Below are 16699 nucleotides of genomic sequence, written 5' to 3'. Positions count from 1 at the left end.
TATCTGGCTCCTCTCCTCACACCCCGGTCACACAGGAGGAGACACTAATATCCGGCTCCTCTCCTCACACCCCGGTCACACAGGAGGAGACACTGATATCCGGCTCCTCTCCTCACACCCCGGTCACACAGGAGGAGACACTGATATCCGGCTCCTCTCCTCACACCCCGGTCACACAGGAGGAGACACTGATATCCGGCTCCTCTCCTCACATCCCGGTCACATAGGAGGAGACACTAATATCCGGCTCCTCTCCTCACATCCCGGTCACACAGGAGGAGACACTAATATCCGGCTCCTCTCCTCACACCCCGGTCACACAGGAGGAGACACTAATATCCGGCTCCTCTCCTCACATCCCGGTCACACAGGAGGAGACACTAATATCCTGCTCCTCTCCTCAGACCCCGGTCACACAGGAGACACTAATATCCTGCTCCTCTCCTCACACCCCGGTCACACAGGAGGAGACACTGATATCCGGCTCCTCTCATCACATCCCGGTCACACAGGAGGAGACACTGATATCCGGCTCCTCTCCTCACACCCCAGTCACACAGGAGGAGACACTGATATCCGGCTCCTCTCCTCACACCCGGTCACACAGGAGGAGTCACTAATATCCGGCTCCTCTCCTCACACCCCGGTCACACAGGAGGAGACACTAATATCCTGCTCCTCTCCTCACACCCCGGTCACACAGGAGGAGACACTGATATCCGGCTCCTCTCATCACATCCCGGTCACACAGGAGGAGACACTGATATCCGGCTCCTCTCCTCACACCCCGGTCACACAGGAGGAGACACTGATATCCGGCTCCTCTCCTCACACCCCGGTCACACAGGAGACACTGATATCCGGCTCCTCTCCTCACACCCCGGTCACACAGGAGGAGACACTAATATCCGGCTCCTCTCCTCACACCCCGGTCACACAGGAGGAGACACTGATATCCGGCTCCTCTCCTCACACCCCGGTCACACAGGAGACACTAATATCCGGCTCCTCTCCTCACACCCCAGTCACACAGGAGGAGACACTAATATCCGGCTCCTCTCCTCACATCCCGGTCACACAGGAGACACTAATATCCGGCTCCTCTCCTCACACCCCGGTCACACAGGAGGAGACACTAATATCCGGCTCCTCTCCTCACATCCCGGTCACACAGGAGGAGACACTAATATCCGGCTCCACTCCTCACATCCCGTTCACACAGGAGACACTAATATCCTGCTCCTCTCCTCACACCCCGGTCACACAGGAGACACTAATATCCGGCTCCTCTCCTCACATCCCGGTCACACAGGAGGAGACACTAATATCCGGCTCCTCTCCTCACACCCCGGTCACACAGGAGGAGACACTAATATCCGGCTCCTCTCCTCACACCCCGGTCACACAGGAGGAGACACTAATATCCGGCTCCTCTCCTCACACCCCGGTCACACAGGAGGAGACACTAATATCCGGCTCCTCTCCTCACACCCCGGTCACACAGGAGGAGACACTAATATCTGGCTCCTCTCCTCACACCCCGGTCACACAGGAGGAGACACTAATATCCGGCTCCTCTCCTCACACCCCGGTCACACAGGAGGAGACACTGATATCCGGCTCCTCTCCTCACACCCCGGTCACACAGGAGGAGACACTGATATCCGGCTCCTCTCCTCACACCCCGGTCACAAAGGAGGAGACACTGATATCCGGCTCCTCTCCTCACATCCCGGTCACATAGGAGGAGACACTAATATCCGGCTCCTCTCCTCACATCCCGGTCACACAGGAGGAGACACTAATATCCTGCTCCTCTCCTCACATCCCGGTCACACAGGAGGAGACACTAATATCCTGCTCCTCTCCTCACACCCCGGTCACACAGGAGACACTAATATCCTGCTCCTCTCCTCACACCCCGGTCACACAGGAGGAGACACTGATATCCGGCTCCTCTCATCACATCCCGGTCACACAGGAGGAGACACTGATATCCGGCTCCTCTCCTCACACCCCAGTCACACAGGAGGAGACACTGATATCCAGCTCCTCTCCTCACACCCGGTCACACAGGAGGAGTCACTAATATCCGGCTCCTCTCCTCACACCCCGGTCACACAGGAGGAGACACTAATATCCTGCTCCTCTCCTCACACCCCGGTCACACAGGAGGAGACACTGATATCCGGCTCCTCTCATCACATCCCGGTCACACAGGAGGAGACACTGATATCCGGCTCCTCTCCTCACACCCCGGTCACACAGGAGGAGACACTGATATCCGGCTCCTCTCCTCACATCCCGGTCACACAGGAGGAGACACTGATATCCGGCTCCTCTCCTCACACCCCGGTCACACAGGAGGAGACACTGATATCCGGCTCCTCTCCTCACACCCCGGTCACACAGGAGGAGACACTAATATCCGGCTCCTCTCCTCACACCCCGGTCATACAGGAGACACTGATATCCGGCTCCTCTCCTCACACCCCGGTCACACAGGAGACACTGATATCCGGCCCCTCTCCTCACACCCCGGTCACACAGGAGGAGACACTGATATCCGGCTCCTCTCCTCACACCCCGGTCACACAGGAGGAGACACTGATATCCGGCTCCTCTCCTCACATCCCGGTCACACAGGAGGAGACACTAATATCCGGCTCCTCTCCTCACATCCCGGTCACACAGGAGGAGACACTGATATCCGGCTCCTCTCCTCACATCCCGGTCACACAGGAGGAGACACTAATATCCGGCTCCTCTCCTCACACCCCGGTCACACAGGAGGAGACACTAATATCCGGCTCCTCTCCTCACATCCCGGTCACACAGGAGGAGACACTGATATCCGGCTCCTCTCCTCACACCCCGGTCACAGAGGAGACACTAATATCCGGCTCCTCTCCTCACACCCCGGTCACACAGGAGACACCGATATCCGGCTCCTCTCCTCACATCCCGGTCACACAGGAGGAGACATTGATATCCGGCTCCTCTCCTCACACCCCGGTCACACAGGAGACACTAATATCCGGCTCCTCTCCTCATACCCCGGTCACACAGGAGGAGACACTGATATCCGGCTCGTCTCCTCACACCCCGGTCACACAGGAGGAGACACTAATATCCGGCTCCTCTCCTCACACCCCGGTCACACAGGAGGAGACACTGATATCCGGCTCCTCTCCTCACACCCCGGTCAAACAGGAGGAGACACTAATATCCGGCTTCTCTCCTCACACCCCGGTCACACAGGAGGAGACACTAATATCCGGCTCCTCTCCTCACATCCCGGTCACACAGGAGGAGACACTGATATGCGGCTCCTCTCCTCACATCCCCGTCACACAGGAGGAGACACTGATATCCGGCTCCTCTCCTCACACCCCGGTCACACAGGAGGAGACACTGATATCCGGCTCCTCTCCTCACACCCCGGTCACACAGGAGGAGACACTGATATCCGGCTCCTCTCGTCACACCCCGGTCACACAGGAGGAGACACTGATATCCGGCTCCTCTCCTCACACCCCGGTCACACAGGAGGAGACACTAATATCCGGCTCCTCTCCTCACATCCCGGTCACACAGGAGGAGACACTGATATCCGGCTCCTCTCCTCACATCCTGGTCACACAAGAGGAGACACTAATATCCGGCTCCTCTCCTCACACCCCGGACACACAGGAGGAGACACTGATATCCGGCTCCTCTCCTCACACCCCGGTCACACAGGAGGAGACACTGATATCCGGCTCCTCTCCTCACACCCCGGTCACACAGGAGGAGACACTGATATCCGGCTCCTCTCCTCACACCCCGGTCACACAGGAGACACTAATATCCGGCTCCTCTCCTCACACCCCGGTCACACAGGAGACACTGATATCCGGCTCCTCTCCTCATATCCCGGTCACACAGGAGGAGACACTGATATCCGGCTCCTCTCCTCACACCCCGGTCACACAGGAGGAGACACTGATATCCGGCTCCTCTCCTCACACCCCGGTCACACAGGAGGAGACACTAATACCCGACTCCTCTCCTCACACCCCGGTCACACAGGAGGAGACACTAATATCCGGCTCCTCTCCTCACATCCCGGTCACACAGGAGGAGACACTGATATCCGGCTCCTCTCCTCACATCCCGGTCACACAAGAGGAGACACTAATATCCGGCTCCTCTCCTCACATCCCGGTCACAAGGGAGACACTAATATCCGGCTCCTCTCCTCACATCCCGGTCACACAGGAGACACTGATATCCGGCTCCTCTCCTCACATCCCGGTCACACAGGAGGAGACACTAATATCCGGCTCCTCTCCTCACACCCCGGTCACACAGGAGGAGACACTGATATCCGGCTCCTCTCCTCACACCCCGGTCACACAGGAGACACTAATATCCGGCTCCTCTCCTCACACCCCGGTCACACAGGAGACACTAATATCCGGCTCCTCTCCTCACACCCCGGTCACACAGGAGGAGGCACTAATATCCGGCTCCTCTCCTCACATCCCGGTCACACAGGAGGAGACACTGATATCCGGCTCCTCTCCTCACTTCCCGGTCACACAGGAGGAGACACTGATATCCGGCTCCTCTCCTCACACCCCGGTCACACAGTAGACACTAATATCCGGCTCCTCTCCTCACATTCCGGTCACACAGGAGACACTAATATCCTGCTCCTCTCCTCACACCCCGGTCACACAAGAGGATACACTAATATCCGGCTCCTCTCCTCACATCCCGGTCACATAGGAGGAGACATTAATATCCGGCTCCTCTCCTCACACCCCGGTCACACAGGAGACACTAATATCCGGCTCCTCTCCTCACACCCCGGTCACACAGGAGACACGAATATCCGGCTCCTCTCCTCACACCCCGGTCACACAGGAGGAGAAACTAATATCCGGCTCCTCTCCTCACACCCCGGTCACACAGGAGGAGAAACTAATATCCGGCTCCTCTCCTCACACCCCGGTCACACAGGAGGAGAAACTAATATCCGGCTCCTCTCCTCACATCCCGGTCACACAGGAGACACTAATATCCGGCTCCTCTCCTCACACCCCGGTCACACAGGAGGAGACACTAATATCCGGCTCCTCTCCTCACATCCCGGTCACACAGGAGGAGACACTAATATCCGGCTCCACTCCTCACATCCCGTTCACACAGGAGACACTAATATCCTGCTCCTCTCCTCACACCCCGGTCACACAGGAGACACTAATATCCGGCTCCTCTCCTCACATCCCGGTCACACAGGAGGAGACACTAATATCCGGCTCCTCTCCTCACACCCCGGTCACACAGGAGGAGACATTAATATCCGGCTCCTCTCCTCACACCCCGGTCACACAGGAGGAGACACTAATATCCGGCTCCTCTCCTCACACCCCGGTCACACAGGAGGAGACACTAATATCCGGCTCCTCTCCTCACACCCCGGTCACACAGGAGGAGACACTAATATCTGGCTCCTCTCCTCACACCCCGGTCACACAGGAGGAGACACTGATATCCGGCTCCTCTCCTCACACCCCGGTCACACAGGAGGAGACACTGATATCCGGCTCCTCTCCTCACACCCCGGTCACACAGGAGGAGACACTGATATCCGGCTCCTCTCCTCACATCCCGGTCACATAGGAGGAGACACTAATATCCGGCTCCTCTCCTCACATCCCGGTCACACAGGAGGAGACACTAATATCCGGCTCCTCTCCTCACACCCCGGTCACACAGGAGGAGACACTAATATCCGGCTCCTCTCCTCACATCCCGGTCACACAGGAGGAGACACTAATATCCTGCTCCTCTCCTCACACCCCGGTCACACAGGAGACACTAATATCCTGCTCCTCTCCTCACACCCCGGTCCCACAGGAGGAGACACTGATATCCGGCTCCTCTCATCACATCCCGGTCACACAGGAGGAGACACTGATATCCGGCTCCTCTCCTCACACCCCAGTCACACAGGAGGAGACACTGATATCCGGCTCCTCTCCTCACACCCGGTCACACAGGAGGAGTCACTAATATCCGGCTCCTCTCCTCACACCCCGGTCACACAGGAGGAGACACTAATATCCTGCTCCTCTCCTCACACCCCGGTCACACAGGAGGAGACACTGATATCCGGCTCCTCTCATCACATCCCGGTCACACAGGAGGAGACACTGATATCCGGCTCCTCTCCTCACACCCCGGTCACACAGGAGGAGACACTGATATCCGGCTCCTCTCCTCACATCCCGGTCACACAGGAGGAGACACTGATATCCGGCTCCTCTCCTCACACCCCGGTCACACAGGAGGAGACACTGATATCCGGCTCCTCTCCTCACACCCCGGTCACACAGGAGGAGACACTAATATCCGGCTCCTCTCCTCACACCCCGGTCACACAGGAGGAGACACTAATATCCGGCTCCTCTCCTCACACCCCGGTCATACAGGAGACACTGATATCCGGCTCCTCTCCTCACACCCCGGTCACACAGGAGACACTGATATCCGGCCCCTCTCCTCACACCCCGGTCACACAGGAGGAGACACTGATATCCGGCTCCTCTCCTCACACCCCGGTCACACAGGAGGAGACACTGATATCCGGCTCCTCTCCTCACATCCCGGTCACACAGGAGGAGACACTAATATCCGGCTCCTCTCCTCACATCCCGGTCACACAGGAGGAGACACTGATATCCGGCTCCTCTCCTCACACCCCGGTCACACAGGAGGAGACACTAATATCCGGCTCCTCTCCTCACACCCCGGTCACACAGGAGGAGACACTAATATCCGGCTCCTCTCCTCACATCCCGGTCACACAGGAGGAGACACTAATATCCGGCTCCTCTCCTCACATCCCGGTCACACAGGAGGAGACACTAATATCCGGCTCCTCTCCTCACATCCCGGTCACACAGGAGGAGACACTGATATCCGGCTCCTCTCCTCACACCCCGGTCACACAGGAGACACTAATATCCGGCTCCTCTCCTCACACCCCGGTCACACAGGAGACACCGATATCCGGCTCCTCTCCTCACATCCCGGTCACACAGGAGGAGACACTGATATCCGGCTCCTCTCCTCACACCCCGGTCACACAGGAGACACTAATATCCGGCTCCTCTCCTCACACCCCGGTCACACAGGAGGAGACACTGATATCCGGCTCGTCTCCTCACACCCCGGTCACACAGGAGGAGACACTAATATCCGGCTCCTCTCCTCACACCCCGGTCACACAGGAGGAGACAATGATATCCGGCTCCTCTCCTCACACCCCGGTCAAACAGGAGGAGACACTAATATCCGGCTCCTCTCCTCACACCCCGGTCACACAGGAGGAGACACTAATATCCGGCTCCTCTCCTCACATCCCGGTCACACAGGAGGAGACACTGATATGCGGCTCCTCTCCTCACATCCCCGTCACACAGGAGGAGACACTGATATCCGGCTCCTCTCCTCACACCCCGGTCACACAGGAGGAGACACTGATATCCGGCTCCTCTCCTCACACCCCGGTCACACAGGAGGAGACACTGATATCCGGCTCCTCTCCTCACACCCCGGTCACACAGGAGGAGACACTGATATCCGGCTCCTCTCCTCACACCCCGGTCACACAGGAGGAGACACTAATATCCGGCTCCTCTCCTCACATCCCGGTCACACAGGAGGAGACACTGATATCCGGCTCCTCTCCTCACATCCCGGTCACACAAGAGGAGACACTAATATCCGGCTCCTCTCCTCACACCCCGGACACACAGGAGGAGACACTGATATCCGGCTCCTCTCCTCACACCCCGGTCACACAGGAGGAGACACTGATATCCGGCTCCTCTCCTCACACCCCGGTCACACAGGAGGAGACACTGATATCCGGCTCCTCTCCTCACACCCCGGTCACACAGGAGGAGACACTGATATCCGGCTCCTCTCCTCACACCCCGGTCACACAGGAGACACTAATATCCGGCTCCTCTCCTCACACCCCGGTCACACAGGAGACACTGATATCCGGCTCCTCTCCTCATATCCCGGTCACACAGGAGGAGACACTGATATCCGGCTCCTCTCCTCACACCCTGGTCACACAGGAGGAGACACTGATATCCGGCTCCTCTCCTCACACCCCGGTCACACAGGAGGAGACACTGATACCCGGCTCCTCTCCTCACACCCCGGTCACACAGGAGGAGACACTAATATCCGGCTCCTCTCCTCACATCCCGCTCACACAGGAGGAGACACTGATATCCGGCTCCTCTCCTCACATCCCGGTCACACAAGAGGAGACACTAATATCCGGCTCCTCTCCTCACATCCCGGTCACAAGGGAGACACTAATATCCGGCTCCTCTCCTCACATCCCGGTCACACAGGAGACACTGATATCCGGCTCCTCTCCTCACATCCCGGTCACACAGGAGGAGACACTAATATCCGGCTCCTCTCCTCACACCCCGGTCACACAGGAGGAGACACTGATATCCGGCTCCTCTCCTCACACCCCGGTCACACAGGAGACACTAATATCCGGCTCCTCTCCTCACACCCCGGTCACACAGGAGACACTAATATCCGGCTCCTCTCCTCACACCCCGGTCACACAGGAGGAGACACTAATATCCGGCTCCTCTCCTCACACCCCGGTCACACAGGAGGAGACACTAATATCCGGCTCCTCTCCTCACATCCCGGTCACACAGGAGGAGACACTGATATCCGGCTCCTCTCCTCACATCCCGGTCACACAGGAGGAGACACTAATATCCGGCTCCTCTCGTCACACCCCGGTCACACAGGAGGAGACACTGATATCCGGCTCCTCTCCTCACATCCCGGTCACACAGGAGACACTAATATCCGGCTCCTCTCGTCACACCCCGGTCACACAGGAGACACTAATATCCGGCTCCTCTCCTCACACCCCGGTCACACAGGAGGAGACACTGATATCCGGCTCGTCTCCTCACACCCCGGTCACACAGGAGGAGACACTAATATCCGGCTCCTCTCCTCACACCCCGGTCACACAGGAGGAGACACTGATATCCGGCTCCTCTCCTCACACCCCGGTCAAACAGGAGGAGACACTAATATCCGGCTCCACTCCTCACACCCCGGTCACACAGGAGGAGACACTAATATCCGGCTCCTCTCCTCACATCCCGGTCACACAGGAGGAGACACTGATATGCGGCTCCTCTCCTCACATCCCGGTCACACAGGAGGAGACACTAATATCCGGCTCCTCTCCTCACATCCCGGTCACACAGGAGGAGACACTGATATGCGGCTCCTCTCCTCACACCCCGGTCACACAGGAGGAGACACTGATATCCGGCTCCTCTCCTCACACCCCGGTCACACAGGAGGAGACACTGATATGCGGCTCCTCTCCTCACACCCCGGTCACACAGGAGGAGACACTGATATCCGGCTCCTCTCCTCACATCCCGGTCACACAGGAGGAGACACTGATATGCGGCTCCTCTCCTCACACCCCGGTCACACAGGAGGAGACACTGATATGCGGCTCCTCTCCTCACACCCCGGTCACACTGGAGGAGACACTAATATCCGACTCCTCTCCTCACACCCCGGTCACACAGGAGGAGACACTGATATCCGGCTCCTCTCCTCACACCCCGGTCAAACAGGAGGAGACACTGATATCCGGCTCCTCTCCTCACACCCCGGTCACACAGGAGGAGACACTAATATCCGGCTCCTCTCCTCACATCCCGCTCACACAGGAGGAGACACTAATATCCGGTTCCTCTCCTCACATCCCCGTCACACAGGAGGAGACACTGATATGCGGCTCGTCTCCTCACACCCCGGTCACACAGGAGGAGACACTAATATCCGACTCCTCTCCTCACACCCCGGTCACACAGGAGGAGACACTGATATCCGGCTCGTCTCCTCACACCCCGGTCAAACAGGAGGAGACACTGATATCCGGCTCCTCTCCTCACACCCCGGTCACACAGGAGACACTAATATCCGGCTCCTCTCCTCACACCCCGGTCACACAGGAGGAGACACTGATATCCGGCTCCTCTCCTCACACCCCGGTCACACAGGAGACACTAATATCCGGCTCCTCTCCTCACACCCCGGTCACACAGGAGGAGGCACTAATATCTGGCTCCTCTCTTCACACCCCGGTCACACAGGAGGAGACACTAATATCCGGCTCCTCTCCTCACATCCCGGTCACACAGGAGGAGACACTGATATCCGGCTCCTCTCCTCACTTCCCGGTCACACAGGAGGAGACACTGATATCCGGCTCCTCTCCTCACACCCCGGTCACACAGTAGACACTAATATCCGGCTCCTCTCCTCACATCCCGGTCACACAGGAGACACTAATATCCTGCTCCTCTCCTCACACCCCGGTCACACAGGAGACACTAATATCCGGCTCTTCTCCTCACACCCCGGTCACACAGTAGACACTAATATCCGGCTCCTCTCCTCACATCCCGGTCACACAGGAGGAGACACTAATATCCGGCTCCTCTCCTCACACCCCGGTCACACAGGAGACACTAATATCCGGCTCTTCTCCTCACACCCCGGTCACACAGGAGGAGACACTGATATCCGGCTCCTCTCCTCACACCCCGGTCACACAGGAGGAGACACTGATATCCGGCTCCTCTCCTCACACCCCGGTCACACAGGAGACACTAATATCCGGCTCCTCTCGTCACACCCCGGTCACACAGGAGACACTAATATCCGGCTCCTCTCCTCACACCCCGGTCACACAGGAGGAGACACTGATATCCGGCTCGTCTCCTCACACCCCGGTCACACAGGAGGAGACACTAATATCCGACTCCTCTCCTCACACCCCGGTCACACAGGAGGAGACACTAATATCCGGCTCCTCTCCTCACATCCCTCTCACACAGGAGGAGACACTAATATCCGACTCCTCTCCTCACACCCCGGTCACACAGGAGGAGACACTAATATCCGGCTCCTCTCCTCACATCCCTCTCACACAGGAGGAGACACTGATATCCGGCTCCTCTCCTCACACCCCGGTCAAACAGGAGGAGACACTGATATCCGGCTCCTCTCCTCACACCCCGGTCACACAGGAGGAGACACTAATATCCGGCTCCTCTCCTCACATCCCTCTCACACAGGAGGAGACACTAATATCCGGTTCCTCTCCTCACACCCCGGTCACACAGGAGACACTAATATCCGGCTCCTCTCCTCACACCCCAGTCACACAGGAGGAGACACTAATATCCGGCTCCTCTCCTCACATCCCGCTCACACAGGAGGAGACACTAATATCCGGTTCCTCTCCTCACACCCCGGTCACACAGGAGACACTAATATCCGGCTCCTCTCCTCACACCCCGGTCACACAGGAGACACTAATATCCGGCTCCTCTCCTCACACCCCGGTCACACAGGAGGAGGCACTAATATCTGGCTCCTCTCCTCACACCCCGGTCACACAGGAGACACTAATATCCTGCTCCTCTCCTCACACCCCGGTCACACAGGAGGAGACACTAATATCCGGCTCCTCTCCTCACACCCCGTTCACACAGGAGACACTAATATCCGGCTCCTCTCCTAACACCCCGGTCACACAGGAGGAGACACTAATATCCGGCTCCTCTCCTCACATCCGGGTCACACAGGAGGAGACACTGATATCCGGCTCCTCTCCTCACTTCCCGGTCACACAGGAGGAGACACTGATATCCGGCTCCTCTCCTCACACCCCGGTCACACAGTAGACACTAATATCTGGCTCCTCTCCTCACATCCCGGTCACACAGGCGACACTAATATCCTGCTCCTCTCCTCACACCCCGGTCACACAGGAGGATACACTAATATCCGGCTCCTCTCCTCACATCCCGGTCACAAAGGAGGAGACATTAATATCCGGCTCCTCTCCTCACACCCCGGTCACACAGGAGACACTAATATCCGGCTCCTCTCCTCACACCCCGGTAACACAGGAGACACTAATATCCGGCTCCTCTCCTCACACCCCGGTCACACAGGAGGAGAAACTAATATCCGGCTCCTCTCCTCACACCCCGGTCACACAGGAGGAGAAACTAATATCCGGCTCCTCTCCTCACATCCCGGTCACACAGGAGGAGACACTAATATCCGGCTCCTCTCCTCACACCCCGGTCACACAGGAGACACTAATATCCGGCTCTTCTCCTCACACCCCGGTCACACAGGAGGAGACACTGATATCCGGCTCCTCTCCTCACACCCCGGTCACACAGGAGGAGACACTAATATCCGGCTCCTCTCCTCACATCCCGGTCACACAGGAGACACTAATATCCTGCTCCTCTCCTCACACCCCGGTCACACAGGAGGAGACACTGATATCCGGCTCCTCTCCTCACATCCCGGTCACACAGGAGGAGACACTAATATCCGGCTCCTCTCCTCACATCCCGGTCACGCAGGAGGAGACACTGATATCCGGCTCCTCTCCTCACACCCCGGTCACACAGGAGGAGACACTAATATCCGGCTCCTCTCCTCACACCCCGGTCACACAGGAAGAGACACTAATATCCGGCTCCTCTCCTCACACCCCGGTCACACAGGAGGAGACACTAATATTCGGCTCCTCTCCTCACACCCCGGTCACACAGGAGGAGACACTAATATCCGGCTCCTCTCCTCACACCCCGGTCACACAGTAGACACTAATATCCGGCTCCTCTCCTCACACCCCGGTCACACAGGAGGAGACACTAATATCCGGCTCCTCTCCTCCCACCCCGGTCACACAGGAGGAGACACTAATATCCGGCTCCTCTCCTCACACCCCGGTCACACAGGAGGAGACACTAATATCCGGCTCCTCTCCTCACACCCCGGTCACACAGGAGACACTAATATCCGGCTCCTCTCCTCACACCCCGGTCACACAGGAGACACTAATATCCAGCTCCTCTCCTCACACCCCGGTCACACAGGAGGATACACTAATATCCGGCTCCTCTCCTCACACCCCGGTCACACAGGAGACACTAATATCCGGCTCCTCTCCTCACACCCCGGTCACACATGAGGAGACACTAATATCCGGCTCCTCTCCTCACATCCAGGTCACACAGGAGGAGACACTGATATCCGGTTCCTCTCCTCACTTCCCGGTCACACAGGAGGAGACACTGATATCCGGCTCCTCTCCTCACACCCCGGTCACACAGGAGACACTAATATCCGGCTCCTCTCCTCACATCCCGGTCACACAGGAGACACTAATATCCTGCTCCTCTCCTCACACCCCGGTCACACAGGAGGATACACTAATATCCGGCTCCTCTCCTCACACCCCGGTCACACAGGAGACACTAATATCCGGCTCCTCTCCTCACATCCCGGTCACACAGGAGGAGACACTAATATCCAGCTCCTCTCCTCACACCCCGGTCACACAGGAGACACTAATATCTGGCTCCTCTCCTCACACCCCGGTCACACAGGAGGAGACACTGATATCCGGCTCCTCTCCTCACATCCCGGTCATACAGGAGACACTAATATCCTGCTCCTCTCCTCACACCCCGGTCACACAGGAGGAGACACTGATATCCGGCTCCTCTCCTCACATCCCGGTCACACAGGAGGAGACACTAATATCCGGCTCCTCTCCTCACACCCCGGTCACACAGGAGGAGACACTAATATTCGGCTCCTCTCCTCACACCCCGGTCACACAGGAGGAGACACTAATATCCGGCTCCTATCCTCACACCCCGGTCACACAGGAGACACTAATATCCGGCTCCTCTCCTCACACCCCGGTCACACAGGAGGAGACACTAATATCCTGCTCCTCTCCTCACACCCCGGTCACACAGGAGGAGACACTAATATCCGGCTCCTCTCCTCACACCCCGGTCACACAGGAGGAGACACTAATATCCGGCTCCTCTCCTCACACCCCGGTCACACAGGAGACACTAATATCCGGCTCCTCTCCTCACATCCCGGTCACACAGGAGGAGACACTAATATCCGGCTCCTCTCCTCACACCCCGGTCACACAGGAGGAGACACTGATATCCGGCTCCTCTCCTCACATCCCGCTCACACAGGAGGAGACACTAATATCCGGCTCCTCTCCTCACATCCCGCTCACACAGGAGGAGACACTAATATCCGGCTCCTCTCCTCACACCCCGGTCACACAGGAGACACTAATATCCGGCTCCTCTCCTCACATCCCGGTCACACAGGAGGAGACACTAATATCCGGCTCCTCTCCTCACATCCCGGTCACACAGGAGGAGACACTGATATCCGGCTCCTCTCCTCACATCCCGGTCACACAGGAGGAGACACTGATATCCGGCTCCTCTCCTCACATCCCGCTCACACAGGAGGAGACACTAATATCCGGCTCCTCTCCTCACATCCCGGTCACACAGGAGGAGACACTGATATCCGGCTCCTCTCCTCACATCCCGCTCACACAGGAGGAGACACTAATATCCGGCTCCTCTCCTCACACCCCGGTCACACAGGAGACACTAATATCCGGCTCCTCTCCTCACATCCCGGTCACACAGGAGGAGACACTAATATCCAGCTCCTCTCCTCACACCCCGGTCACACAGGAGACACTAATATCTGGCTCCTCTCCTCACACCCCGGTCACACAGGAGGAGACACTGATATCCGGCTCCTCTCCTCACATCCCGGTCATACAGGAGACACTAATATCCTGCTCCTCTCCTCACACCCCGGTCACACAGGAGGAGACACTGATATCCGGCTCCACTCCTCACACCCCGGTCACACAGGAGACACTAATATCCGGCTCCACTCCTCACACCCCGGTCACACAGGAGGAGACACTGATATCCGGCTCCTCTCCTCACATCCCGCTCACACAGGAGGAGACACTAATATCCGGCTCCTCTCCTCACACCCCGGTCACACAGGAGGAGACACTGATATCCGGCTCCTCTCCTCACACCCCGGTCACACAGGAGGAGACACTAATATCCGGCTCCTCTCCTCACACCCCGATCACTCAGGAGGAGACACTAATATCCGGCTCCTCTCCTCACATCCCGGTCACACAGGAGACACTAATATGCGGCTCCTCTCCTCACATCCCGGTCACACAGGAGGAGACACTAATATCCGGCTCCTCTCCTCACATCCCGGTCACACAGGAGGAGACACTAATATCCGGCTCCTCTCCTCACACCCCGGTCACACAGGAGGAGACACTAATATCCGGCTCCTCTCCTCACACCCCGGTCACACAGGAGGAGACACTAATATCCGGCTCCTCTCCTCACACCCCGGTCACACAGGAGGAGACACTGATATCTGGCTCCTCTGCTCACATCCCGGTCACACAGGAGACACTAATATCCGGCTCCTCTCCTCACACCCCGGTCACACAGGAGTAGACACTGATATCCGGCTCCTCTCCTCACACCCCGGTCACACAGGAGACACTAACATCCGGCTCCTCTCCTCACATCCCGGTAACACAGGAGACACTAATATCCGGCTCCTCTCCTCACACCCCGGTCACACAGGAGGAGGCACTAATATCCGGCTCCTCTCCTCACACCCCGGTCACACAGGAGGAGGCACTAATATCCGGCTCCTCTCCTCACACCCCGGTAACACAGGAGTAGACACTAATATCCGGCTCCTCTCCTCACATCCCGGTCACACAGGAGGAGACACTAATATCCGGCTCCTCTCCTCACATCACGGTCACACAGGAGGAGACACTAATATCCGGCTCCTCTCCTCACATCCCGGTCACACAGGAGGAGACACTAATATCCGGCTCCTCTCCTCACATCCCGGTCACACAGGAGGAGACACTAATATCCGGCTCCTCTCCTCACATCCGTCACACAGGAGGAGACACTGATATCCGGCTCCTCTCCTCACACCCCCGTCACACAGGAGGAGACACTAATATCCGGCTCCTCTCCTCACACCCCGGTCACACAGGAGACACTAATATCCGGCTCCTCTCCTCACATCCCGGTCACACAGGAGACACTAATATCCGGCTCCTCTCCTCACACCCCGGTCACACAGGAGGAGACACTAATATCCGGCTCCTCTCCTCACACCCCGGTCACACAGGAGACACTAATATCCGGCTCCTCTCCTCACATCCCGGTCACACAGGAGACACTAATATCCGGCTCCTCTCCTCACACTCCGGTCACTCAGAAGGAGACACTAATATCCGGCTCCTCTCGTCACACCCCGGTCACACAGGAGACACTAATATCCGGCTCCTCTCCTCACATCCCGGTCACACAGGAGGAGACACTAATATCCGGCTCCTCTCCTCACATCCCGGTCACGCAGGAGGAGACACTGATATCCGGCTCCTCTCCTCACATCCCGGTCACACAGGAGGAGACACTAATATCCTGTTCCTCTCCTCACACCCCGGTCACACAGGAGGAGACACTAATATCCGGCTCCTCTCCTCACACCCCGGTCACACTGGAGACACTAATATCCTGCTCCTCTCCTCACATCCCGGTCACACAGGAGGAGACATTAATATCCTGTTCCTCTCCTCACACCCTGGTCACACAGGAGGAGACACTAATATCCGGCTCCTCTC

The sequence above is a fragment of the Phyllobates terribilis genome, unplaced genomic scaffold (genome assembly GCF_046119375.1).
Source record: "Phyllobates terribilis strain yellow unplaced genomic scaffold, ASM4611937v1 Scaffold_4__5_contigs__length_816908805, whole genome shotgun sequence".
In the NCBI taxonomy this organism is placed as follows: domain Eukaryota; kingdom Metazoa; phylum Chordata; class Amphibia; order Anura; family Dendrobatidae; genus Phyllobates; species Phyllobates terribilis.
This window is presented reverse-complemented; position numbering follows the sequence as displayed.